This window comes from Trachemys scripta, chromosome 4, assembly GCF_013100865.1.
Source record: "Trachemys scripta elegans isolate TJP31775 chromosome 4, CAS_Tse_1.0, whole genome shotgun sequence".
Taxonomy (NCBI): Eukaryota; Metazoa; Chordata; order Testudines; family Emydidae; genus Trachemys; species Trachemys scripta.
This window is the reverse complement of record NC_048301.1, coordinates 96358374-96370944: the sequence shown is the minus strand read 5'-3', so window position 1 is coordinate 96370944 and position 12571 is coordinate 96358374. Positions and strand designations below refer to the sequence as shown.

The following is a 12571-nucleotide window of genomic DNA, read 5'->3' as shown; positions in this document are numbered from 1 at the left end:
TGCTTAGCAATAGTGTTCAGGGCCAACGAGGGGGGAGGGGGGAAGAAAGCTGGTACAAATTACTGGGGCCTGGTGGTCCGGAAGGGGACCTGCCCCGCCCCCCCATTTCATAAGCCCTATTTAGCGAGTCCTTGTGGGGGGGGGGGGGGGGGGGGGGCTAAAAAAATTCTGGGCCTGGCTTCCCACCTCCTTTCATCAGCCCTGTTTAGCCGGTCCACCCTTGGCGGGGGGCCCGCAAATTTTTTTCACTGGGGCCTAAACGCACTCTTGGCAGCCCTGAATGTTGCTCCTTCTTCTGACAGTCTCAGCAATCTGGCAAATGGTAGCAGAGGTCTAGGCCAAGGGCTTTGCAGGTCAGTACGCAGCAGAGGTGGAGTATACTCCTGTACTCTACCTAGTGGTTACACAATACACTGGTTCTAGAAATGTGGTGGTTAGATGACATGAAGGGTAATCTCTTCTTCCAGGAATAATAGCCCAACTTGAAGGCCTGGTTCCCAGAGAACTGTATCTCAAGAATGGACTCCAAACAGAGCCAAGGCAGAGAGCAAACTCTCCTACAGCTCACACAGCCATTTCTTCCTGGACCACTGACCTCTATGCAGAACAAGTGCCATCCCAAAGCTGAACATTTGCTTGCATGCTAGAAGAATTTGGAAGACTGTAACAGCACCACCTCATGATGTGTGCCATAACAATATTATAATTTTCTAAAAGGCTTGGTCTACACTACAGAGATAAGTCAACGTAAAGCATCTTACGTCAACCTAATTATGTCAGTGTCTACACTAGAATGCTGCTTCTGCCAAAGTAAGTGGCCTGCTACACCGACACAACTCCACCTCCACGAGAGGTATAGTGCTTATTTCAGTGTAGTTAGGGCAGCATAGTGTAGCATCTGCATAGACACTGTCTTACTTAGATCTGCTGTTGGCTGTCATTCTTGTCAGTTTCATGGCTCCAGCTGTAAGCCCCAGGCTGCTCTGCTGAGCAGGAGGCAGCGGTGAAACTGACAAGAATGTCAATTTCACTGCTGGTAAGCTTCCAGCAGTGAAATTGAGTGCCTACTTGGCTCACAGCTCAGGCTGTCACCCTGCGGAGGATGGGTTACTCCACTATGAGCTCCGCACTGCTGTCAGGGTCCCACTTCAGTCATGCAAGTGCTCCTGGTGAGGATGTGCACCATCACTGGTGGGTACAATAGGCCAGGCCGGTTAAGCCTCCCCTAACCCAGGCCATAGTCCTGCCCATGCTTTGCTCCAAAGTCCCACCCTTGCTCCCCCCAAGCCAGCAGGAACTGAGCTTGGGTCGACGGCGGGCGGCCCGTGGCAGCTTGGGCCAGCCTGAAGGTTGGGCCAGTGCTTGGTCCTGCCCGGTCCTCGGGCCTACTGGTGGCTGCCCCAGGCCACCAGTAGGCCCGAGGACCAGGCAGGATCAATGTGGGTGGTTGTGGAAGTTTAGTGTTAAGGAAACCTCTGGCATGACCCATCCAGGGCTGTGATAAAAAGGAAGAGATCCTGATTCTTTAGGAGGTTAAAGTCAGTCTAGCATTTATTCTGTAGCTTCTAGGGATCCTGCATGACCTAGGAATCTACCTATAGCTGCATCTGTGGCAGTATTATTTGAACTAGTGTATATACGCACACTCCCATGGACTTCAACCAGCTGCGTGAGACTTCCTGCCCTTCCTATGACTGGTTTAAATGATGCATAGTGCCGAGGTGGGCACTCAGTGCAGGGGTAAATTTTACTCAATACAAATTAAAAGCCTCATCCCCACCAAAACACGGAACTGCAAGCTATAATTGTCTTATGGCTTGTCTACACTACAAAATTAGGTTGATTTTAATTTAGGTCAACCTACAGCCACCGCAGTAATTCAATTGGCTGTTGGTGTTCATGCTACCCTCAGGCTGGCCCGAGCTGCCCCAGGCCAAGGGCCAGGAGCAACTTAGGTCAGCCCTCAGGCGTGCCGGTGGCCAGGGGTGACTCAGCCAGTTGGCAGCCGGGGGTGGGTGTCAGGCTCGTGCTGGCTGGCAGCCAGGGGTGGCTCGGGCAAGCCCATGGCTGAGGAGTCGGGGTGGTTTGGCCAGGGCTTCTCTGGCTGCAGGGGAAGGGGTGGCCCTTCCTTCCATGGGGGCTCACCCACCGCCCATGATGTACACTATGGGCAGAAGGAGGGTAGCATGAACACGTAGGGACTGTTTTTTTTTTTTTTTTAAATGAGGAAGCTCAAGATTTCTTTATGACTTGGGGTAGAGGAATATTTCCCCCCCCCCTTGTGTTTTGTCGAAAGGAGCCTCTCCAAGGAGCTTTACAGCAACAACCTGGGCCTTGAGCCTGCATGGGGTTCACACAGGCAGACCTCTGCACCTGTCCACAGCTCCAGTAATATCAGCAGGGTTCCATGTGGATGTAGGGTCTGTGCACACAGAGGCGATTGTGAGATCCAGGCTTAAGATATTAATGCATAATTATTCAGGGTGGTACACCTCTACCTCGATATAACCCTGTCCTTGGGAGCAAAACAAAACAAAACCAAAAACCACAAATCTTACTGCATTATAGGTGAAACCGCGTTATATTGAACTTGCTTTGATCCTCCGGAATGCACAGCCCTGCCCCCTCCTCCCCCCGAGCACTGCTTTACCATGTTATATCTGAATTAGTGTTATATCAGGTCACGTTATATCGGGGTAGAGATGTACCCGGCTTCAGTCAAGTAAAAGATTTTGAACAGTAGTACAGAACAGATCCAAAAATTTGTGTTCTTGGCGTTTAAAAAAAAAAAAAAAAAAAAAAAAGTAAGTAGTATTCAGAATTTTGGAAAACAAAATTGAAATGAGGGATTGTGTTTTGCTTTCGATTACAGGACATTCCTCTACAGAGCTTGCAGCACAAATATTCCAGCACTGTGCTAGGCTACAGAATCCCAAAGTGGAAGTGAAGTAGAAGCTCAATCATTTGACTTTCTCTAATAAGTCTTTGTTGGGCAGTGGGTAGAAACCACTATTTATTTATGTAAGCAAATTATGTGGGTGTTGATTAGCAGACCATTGTATCAACCTCATTAGTTTTTAAAAAAAAACTACACTACAAAATATTTACTTCTATATTATAAAAAAAAAAAAGGAACATTGAACTACAATTGCTAAATAAACTAACAGAATACAGCTCATGGTGCATGATCCTTACTTTTTAAGTTGTGCTTGTTCTCTTAGGCCCTGACACTACAAACGTGCATGTAAGTAGCTGCGTACGTAAGTAATCCCATTGACTTGAAAGAAACTATACAGGAGCATAAGTGTTTGAAGAAGTGGGCCATTAATGTTAGCCTGCAAGGTGCTGAGTATCTCTGGAGAGTTGGTTTCTCTTCCTCTTTACTACTGCTAAAAATGTTGGCAGGACAAATTAGGCTTTGAAATACCAGTGTCACATATATTGCCCATCTTAATAGTACCACCAACCAACACGGAAGGCACACCATTACTCACATCTGAGAGCTGCATAGCCCAATCACTGGTACAGTATCCTGCACATATCTTACTTGAAGGGGTTTCTATGTTATCCCACTTTGCTCCAGACAGACAATCAGCCATACCTTAATCAGTTATCAGTTTCAGTACCCCCTTTGACCGGTCATCTGTGGTCCCGATGACTAGTTTATGATAAAGGTTTCTCCAAACTACCTTATCCTCACCTCTTTCCTCCCCTTAAAATATCTTTTTTCATAATGTCATTTATACTGAACACCAGCTACTCAATGTCCAGAAAAATCCAGAGCCAGGACTGATCTAGCTATACCTCTCCTCATCAGTTGCCTCTCTGTGGGTATGGAATAAGTTTCTTCTTTAACAAATAGTTATTATCTATAATCTTTGTTCCATGTTTTGTGCCATCTGACAGGTTTTCCTCTTGCTGCTGCTGTTCATTGGCACCTGGATTGTTCCTTAAGGTGGGGTCCACTGCCTTTTTTTGGTAAAGAAAGAAAAAAGGTTTAAAGAAGCCTCAACATCCTTTCTTCACCCTACATCAGGAACACGGTTTTCAACATGGACTGCTAACTCCGAAAGTAAAAACTCAGTCTGGTCCTCTAGAATCTAAATCCAATTTCAGTACCTGCACATTGTGACTAATTAGGAAAGCTGAGAAATGCTCTATGTGGGTGTACCCTTACACTCATTCAGAACCCCACTAATGTCAGTGTACATCCCCATTGATTGGCATAGAACAGTTGCAAGATTAGGGAAGTTTACAACCCATCACTGAACATTCAGGAATATCTTTTTATGTTATCAGAGTTTCAGGGTAACTGCATCTGTATTTCCCCCTCCATGGTCCCTCAAAGGGCACCTGCTGAAAGGTTTCTGGCTCCTAGCTGTCACGAAGCCTGGGTAGAGACCCATCTCACTCCCTTCTGACCAGGGTTTTAAGGCTGCACAACTCCCTGCACTATCTTCAGCAAGTTAGTTTGCCTGAAAGGCCAGTGCCTGTACTTCGCTTTCTCTGCAAAGGCTATGGATAGTATATTGCCAGCACTGCAGTTTCAAGTTATCTCACAACTCTTTCCAAGAAGAAATGTGTTTCCTTAAGTAAAAGCATTATAGTGAAAACAATGAAAACTTTACCAGAGCTCACTGCTACTACAGCATAAGGCTCTTGTACTATCAGTCCTTCAAACCTCACAACTATGGAATTACCCACTCCCCAGAAAATCCATTTAACATGTATGGTCCCAAAAATCTGTGCTTGTCTGGCACATTCAAAAATTTCTTGCAAGCCCCCTCTTCTGACCTTCAAACAACCCCTCCCCCCCAACTTCACCAAGCTCATCATCATCCCACAGACCAGACCCTTTCAGAACAGATGAAAAACCAGTAAATACACCCCTCCCCCCACATACCTTTCAAGATCCCTCAGTCCTACATTCCTCTCACAACATGTGGTGTACCTCATCCAATGCATCAAATGCCACAACAACTATGTGGGAGACAATCATGCCGGTCTCAAATGAACTCACACAGAAAACTGATAAATGACGAAGACATTCTATCACCCAGAGATGAGCACATTTCACAAAGCAATCACTCCATAGCTGATCACTCAGTCCCTGACGTCAAAGGAAATCTGCACAACACCTTCAAAAGACAAATCTGGGAACTTAAAATCATAACTTTAATGTTGCCTCAGTAAGTTCATAGTGTCCAACAGTTTTATGGTTCATTACTATCTGTAACACACCCTACTGCCTGCTAACCCTTAACTGCCCACTTCATTTTAAGTCCATGGTCTCCAACCTTTTTACACCCAAGATCACTTTTTGAATCTAGGGGCAACCCAGGATCTACCCTCCCTTCCCCAAAGCTCCGCCCTGCTCTCTCCCCCACCCTCACTCATTTTCACCAGACTGGGACAGGGGTTCGGGAGAGGATGCGGGCTCTGGACTCTGACCAAGGGGTTTGCTGTGTGGGAGGGGGATCTGCGCTGAGCCTGGGGCAGTGGGTTCAGGTGAAGGAGGGGGTGAGGGGTGCAAGCTCTAGGATGGAGTTAGGGTGCAGAAGGGGACTCTGGGCTGGGGCAGTGTTGGAGTGCAGGAGGAGGTACAGGCTCTGGGAGGGGGGAGGTCAGGGTTGGGGCGCGGGGTGCAGGAAGAGGTTCAGGGTGCAGAAGGGGGCATGGGGTGCTGACTCCAGGAGGGGGCTCAGGGTTGGGGTGCAGGAGGTGGTTTGGGGTGCTGGCTGTGGAAGGGGGTTCAGGGATGGGGTGCAGCATCCCGCTGGGCAGCACTTACCTCCGGCAGCTCCCAGTGGGCAGCGGGTGCAGTGAAGCTAAGGCAGGCTCCCTGCCTATCCTGGCCCCACACTGCTCCCGGAAGGGGCCAACATGCCCCTGCGGAGTGACGGGGGCACGTGGCTCTGCGCACTCCCCTCTCTGCAAGTACCGCCCCCACAGCTCTCCCGGCCAATGGGAGCTGTAGGAGGGGATGTTTGCAGGCAAGAACAGTATACAGAGGGAGACTCCTGGCCCTGGGGCCATGCTGGCCGCTTCCAGGAGCTGTGTGAGGCTGGGGTAGGTAGGGAGTCTGCATTAGCGCCAGCCACACTGCACCATCGGAGATCGCGATCGACCATTTGGTGATCACTGTTTTAAGTGGTCTCCTACAGCATGCATGAACCTCTTATGGTTAACAATCTGTCCCTTCTTTATATATAGCTTAGACACTTTGGTTACCTTCTCCCGACCTGAGGAATAACTTAGTAGAAGGGACAAGCTTTCAACCTTTACAAACAGAAGTTGGTCCAATAAAAGTGGACTAAACCCACCTTGTCTCTCTTATGTCCTGGAACCAACATGGCTACAACACTGCAAACAACATTTCAATATAGTAATTGGAACTCTTTACACTTCTCAAGTGTCACATCTACCCCAGATGTGTCTGAGCCATCAGAGTTTTGCTTTATCTAGTCAGCTTCTGAAAATCAAGCTCTATATAAATTAGATCAGCATCTGGATTTCCTGCTGCTGTTACCCAGCACCCCACTTAATTCTCTATCACATATATTGGCAGCATTCCTCCTCTCCTCCCCCCCCCCCCCCCAATCACCCTCTTTTTATGCACTGGCCTATCAACAAATACTCACTGGATTCCTCGGATTTTACAGTCAGGATTGCGTGTGATTTTAGTGGGGTTCTTTGTAGAAATGTGGAACCAAAAAAACGTAAAATGTCATTGTTTACCCAGGAGCTTGCCATGCTTGTTAGGCTAAGTGCAACAACCTGACAAGAGACCAAAGAAGGCAAAAAAAATTACCGCCTCATAATTTCACTAGCTAATGATAAATTGTGGCCCAGCTTTACCACATGGGCAATCACTAGACCACCAAATATTAGGGGTATTGATGTTACAGCAATAACTGTTTGTGTGGATGACTGTGGGCTGCTATGGGTGAGCATTTGCTAGTTTGCTTAATGGTAGCAGAACTTGAGCCAGCCCTGCTTTAATTAGTACTGCACAAGATCTTATGCACAGTTTTGTCTATACAGTCCAATAGCCTACCAGTGTGCTCTTCGTTTCAACAATCCCATTTAAAAATTGTGCATATTCTGAGCCAAAACACAACTATAGTAATACAAATATTTAAATATTCAAATCCTTTTTAAAAGCTAAAATAGTGCACATGTCCTCAGTATAGTTTGAGCTCTTGGGAGGAAAATGATGGCCCTTTATTAAATGTTGTCTATTGGTATACAGGCCCCACAGAATGCTTAGATTCACCATCTTGTTAAAGTGACAGCATTTTTATAATATTTATGATCAGAGAAATTTCTATACTGGGGCAATTTAGTTCAGTATCCTGTTTCTGGCAATGGCCAGGACAAGTTTATTTAAAAGAAGATGTGATTTTAAAATTACACAGTACCTGCCTACAGAAGCTTTTCCGCCCCCCCCCTTCAGTTAGTTAATGCTTGACTTATGCCCTAAAGCACAAGAGTACATGCACGTGGGTGTATATCCCTCATCAGTTTGCATAATCCCTAATGAAATGGTAAATGTTATTTTCCATCTAAAAAAATAAATCTATTTGAGACCCATTAAGCCTTTGGCCCCACACTATGTTTCAGTGAGTTCCACATATTATGCATTGTATAAAATATTTCCTTTTATCAGTTTTAAATGGGTTGCATTTTAATTCTACTGAGTGTGCCCTTGCTAAAGCAGAATGGGTTTTGTGCTGAACCCTCCCTTTTGGAGCACTGCATATAGACCTACCCTCAATTTGTCTCTCTGGCATCTTCTTGTGGCCGTCTGGCCATCAACTCAAGCTCAACATGGCTAAAATAGAACTCTTAATCTAAACCCCACAAAACCATCCTCACTACCTCCTTTCTCAATCCTCGTGGACAACACTACCATTCTACATGTCCCTATAAGGCCCATAACCTTAACCATAATCTTCAATTTGGACCTCTCTCCAGGTCCTCACATGGTCACATCCAACCAAGATCTAAGTCTTGCAGATTCTTTCTGCATAACATCTCTAAGATACAGCCTTTCCTAAAACAAAAATATTGTCTCATTGGTTCCACTTGTCTTATACTTAGATAGTAAGCTGTTTGGGGCAGGTACCATCTTCTTGTTCTGTATTTGTTTAGAGCCTAGCACAGTGGGGTCTTGGTCCACATCTGGGATGCTAATATACTATGATAAATATAAAAAACTAATAATCATACTGATCTCCTTTGTAAAGCACCTGGAGATCTCCTGATGAAAAAGAGCTAGGTATTATTATTATAGAAGTGTATTTTCCTGAGCTCTTTCAATCCAAGTGGTTTAGGGGTACATTGGTGGGGAAGTTTGCACTGTATTTGTTCTGCAAATTAAAAATACTTCATTTCTCAATGTTGGTAACCTGGTTTATTTCAGCAGCATGACATTTACTCAAATGAGAAGACTGTTTTCTTACCTTTCATGAATTGAAGTTTTTAACAACTGTAATAAAGGACCATAGGTGTGTATTTTAAGTTCTATGAATTGTTGGCCCACATTCTCTCCTGGGCTGTTTCCATTCAGCAGGGGAGAGGGAGGACCTGAAAGGGAGATGGTTATAGTTACCTGATTCTCTGACCAGTTCTGAGCCAGCTAGGCTTTGCCAGCTGGCAACAGTCCCCAAAAACTATCCACCAGCTGCAGCTTGCAGGAGCACAGCACACTTCTCCACCCATAACACATTCCAATTCTGGGGCTGCAAATTGGGGTAAGAGGGTGAGGAAGGCCCTAGCTATATATGCCTACTGTGGCTTGCCTTACAGTGAGGGAATCTCTTGCTGGGGAACTGTGTCTAGTTTCTGTTCCCTTTGCCTTGCCTAAATTGTACAGAGAAAACAGAATTGGCTGCAAAATGTCTCCCCCTTTATTTATTTTAATCCAAGGAGCTGTACTAATTGCATGGCACACTAGTAGAGTTATTGTGGTTAATGCAAATGTTTTGTTGAAAATGTTATAAAATTCAGGTTTTATGAGGCTTAGATTTTAGACCAGATGGGCCTTCACAGGAACCTCACATTTTGGGATTAGGCATGTGTTGTTTGTTTCACATTTGAGTACCTATTGGGTTCCGGAATTAGAGTTGGTTGCAGATTGAAGTCAAAACTGGAAGGAGCCTAATTTTCCAGATCCAACTAAAATGCAACTTAACTGACCTTGCAAGATTTCAATTAATTGGGCTGATGTCTCTGAAGAGCTGCTCATAAAATTGTGTTACTGACATATTTGAATCTATGCACTGGCTTTTTTGAATAAGGTACCTGAACTCGAACCTTAAACCTAATCCAGATCCAAACAGACTCCTTAGCTCATCTCTACACATTTAACAGTGGGAAGTTGTCTTCCCTTTGGTCCTCTCCTACTACATACTAATTATTTATATATATTTTACACACACCCACCCACCCCTATATAGGAGGGTAAGACAGACCATATTCTTCTCCATTTAAGCTCTGAACACACAGGGCCAGATTCATCCCTTGTGTAACTACTGACTTCACTAGAGTTACACCAGGGATTAGTTAGGCTCACAGTACATTACACATACTATATACTTTATTGATTTACATTGACTTTATTGACTCATGAAACAGCAGTTCTCAAGTGGAAAATTAAATGAAAGTGGTGTAAAGAGGAACCTGATTGTTCAGAGTAAAGTGAAGCTGTTTCAAAAACCACAGTTGTATGGTTTATCTAGCTCCTTTAGAAGATAAATTGATGTTCCCTACTAACAGCATTTGGGGAAGATTTAGGATGATGAAAGCAGGTGATTGGCATTAAAGTCCCATCAGATGAAAGGAGACAGTCTGGTTTGACTACTGGTGCAGTAAGATGACTAAATAGAACTGTCCACAATAGCATCCAGATTTCCACTTCTACCCTCCACCCAGTGGTTACAGCAATTAACTTGCTGTATATAGGTTACCTAAGTTAGTCCTGACTTGTGCTTACTATACCCAATTAGGCAATTTGGAAAGGTCTTTCTGGAGTTCCTCACATTGGTCTCCCTAGTCTTGTCTTCCTTAAATAAGAGTTGTATGTTCTCAGCCAACTCACTATTTATTCCTCTTCCAGATTGTTACTATATTTAGAAGTCATTATAAGTCTGCCCTGGGAATTAGTACATCAACCTCTTTTCTCAATGAGAATACACACACACATACACAATATTCCCCATCTTCTAACAGTTGTAGAACCATGACAGGACTTTACTTCTCAACTGGTTGTTATCAGTTTTCCTTAAGAGCAAGGCAGCATAGCCCATCAGGTAAGGCACTAGACTGGGACTGAGAAGAGTTGAGTACTAATCCTAGTTCTGCCACTGATCTGTTAAGTGAACTTGGGGTAAGTCACTTCACTTAGCTGTGTCTCAGCTTGCTCATCTACCAAGTAGTGATGCTATTTTAAGTGCTTTAAAAGCTACGGGTAGAGTGCTGGAGTTTGGGTATTATTAATATTAAGGTCTTAGGAGAGTGGCATTATAAAGCCTTCCTTTCCCCTTTTCAGCATTTCCCATCCCCATTTATGTCCTACCTTTTCATTTTTTCCCCGCTCATTGTTTTCTGCATCTGCTAGCCCATTGGAATACATCATGTTATTGTAGCTGACATAGTTTTGGAGCACCAAGTAGTGGTTTCCAGAGCCAGTTATTTTATTAGAGTTTAATAGAGTGGAGGCTGGAGATACTGGTTTCAAGTAGAAACAGCTGTGGACAAAAAGTTATTTATTTTTAAATACTGTTTAATGTTCATGGAAGGGGGGGGGAAAAAGAGCAATTTTTCCTTGTATATACTCAACATGAATGACCTTATAGATTACAATGTTTAAATCTTACTACATTGAGAATGAAGAAGATTGTTTCTACTTTAACTATAGCAGTCATTCTCCAACTGGGGGTCAGGACCCCTGAGAGGGTCATGAGGTTATTACAGGGGGAGGGGGGGGAGGGAAGAGAAATCAAGACCTATCAGCCTCTACCCCAAACCCTGCTTTACCTCCAGCATTTATAATAGTGTTATAAATTAAACTATATTAAGGGGATGGGGGTGTCATACTGAGATGCTTGTTATTGAAAGGGGTCATCTTTACAAAAGTTTGACAACTACTGAACTATAGATTTTCACTATTCGTGTATTAATTTAATGTTGTGAGATACATTTCCTATGGTGTCTGCTGTTTCTCTTACTTGGATTGTTGCATTTTGCTAAAAAACTACATAAAAAAAGTCTACAAAATGGCTACCCTATTTTTATGTTTTTGTCCTTAAAAACAAAGTGCTAAAGATCCTTCTTTCCATAAGAGCAGTTTATATGGATACCTTTATCCATTCTGTTCTGATAAGATACATAGTACAATGGATTTCTTCTGTTCAAATACCATTTTCAGGGAGCACAAATCAGGTTTGTTAGACAGCACACAACAGAGCTCAACTGAACAAAAGAAAGAAACTGACTTGGTACTTGGCTATCCTATCATATCTATTGCTTCAGCTTTTGTTATTTCTTGACTAAAGGAGCAATAATATTCATATTTAAAAATACAGAAAATTCCATAGGTGATACTTTGTACAAAGGGTCAACTCCAGAAAAGAAAATAGCCCCAGGAAGGATATGGTTTAAAAGACTGACCAATATTTAGTATCTTGCCAGGTTTTGTATGTTTTGGCAACCATACCAAAAGGAAGAGAAGAGTTTTTTGACCAGATATTCAGAGAAAAATTGTGTGGTGGTGGGGAATTATATTCTCTGTATTGAAAAGAAATGAATTCTGTGTACAATACGTTCCCCTCCATCCTTTTTTCTTTGGTATGTTCTAAATTGGATTGCAAATTGGTAGAGAAAGTTAACTTGTAAAAGTGAGATTCCCCCCCATCAAGCCTTGTGTCCAAGTTGAAAGAAATTGTTCCTCCTCAAACATATAGTATTCACAATCAGAAAAAACCTACCTGGAGTCATACTTCTGCCTGCTAGCATCTGGGCACTGGATACTATGCCTCCTCCAAAGGCCTCTCTCTCTCTCCTCTGACTACCAAGTTTGCATAAATTCTCCTGGGCTTCGTTAGAGTACCTGATTAGGCATCTAGGCCCCAATCCTGCCTTATAATTCCACTTTACAACACCTGTGTCAGATCAGAGCCAAGCATTAACTCTGCTTCCTAGAAATCAAATACAGCTTCTGTATCTCGTCACAGGGATTATATGCACAAAGACTTTTAAACAGAGTTGTGATTTCATGCTCTGACCCTATTCCCAATAGGTTTACTAAAAATTCTGAGAATTTTACAGTGCCTCAAGTTCTGCTATTTGTGACTCTGATATTTAACTAATTAGTGAGTCCTCCATGACTTTATCTCTCATTCCAGGGAATTTCTTTTTGACAGATGTTTCACAAGAGATGATTGAACTATTATACACATCCAGGAAAATTTCAAACAAACATCACATACCATCCAGTTTTTAGAAGTTAGATTACTTGTGTAGCAGAGTTAATATTCCAGACCTATTCCAAATGTTATTTCACTGATTT

General features: G+C 43.6%; 1 long non-coding RNA gene across 1 annotated transcript; it reads right to left on the bottom strand.

Annotated features, from left to right (window-relative positions):
• Nucleotides 1–6633: 6633 nt before the first annotated feature.
• LOC117876068 lies at nucleotides 6634–12219 on the bottom strand. The gene is made up of 3 exons (XR_004645416.1): nucleotides 11991–12219; nucleotides 8466–8589; nucleotides 6634–6777 (listed from the first exon to the last, which is right to left on the bottom strand). It is a non-coding gene; the product is annotated as an uncharacterized LOC117876068 (long non-coding RNA).
• Nucleotides 12220–12571: the final 352 nt, after the last annotated feature.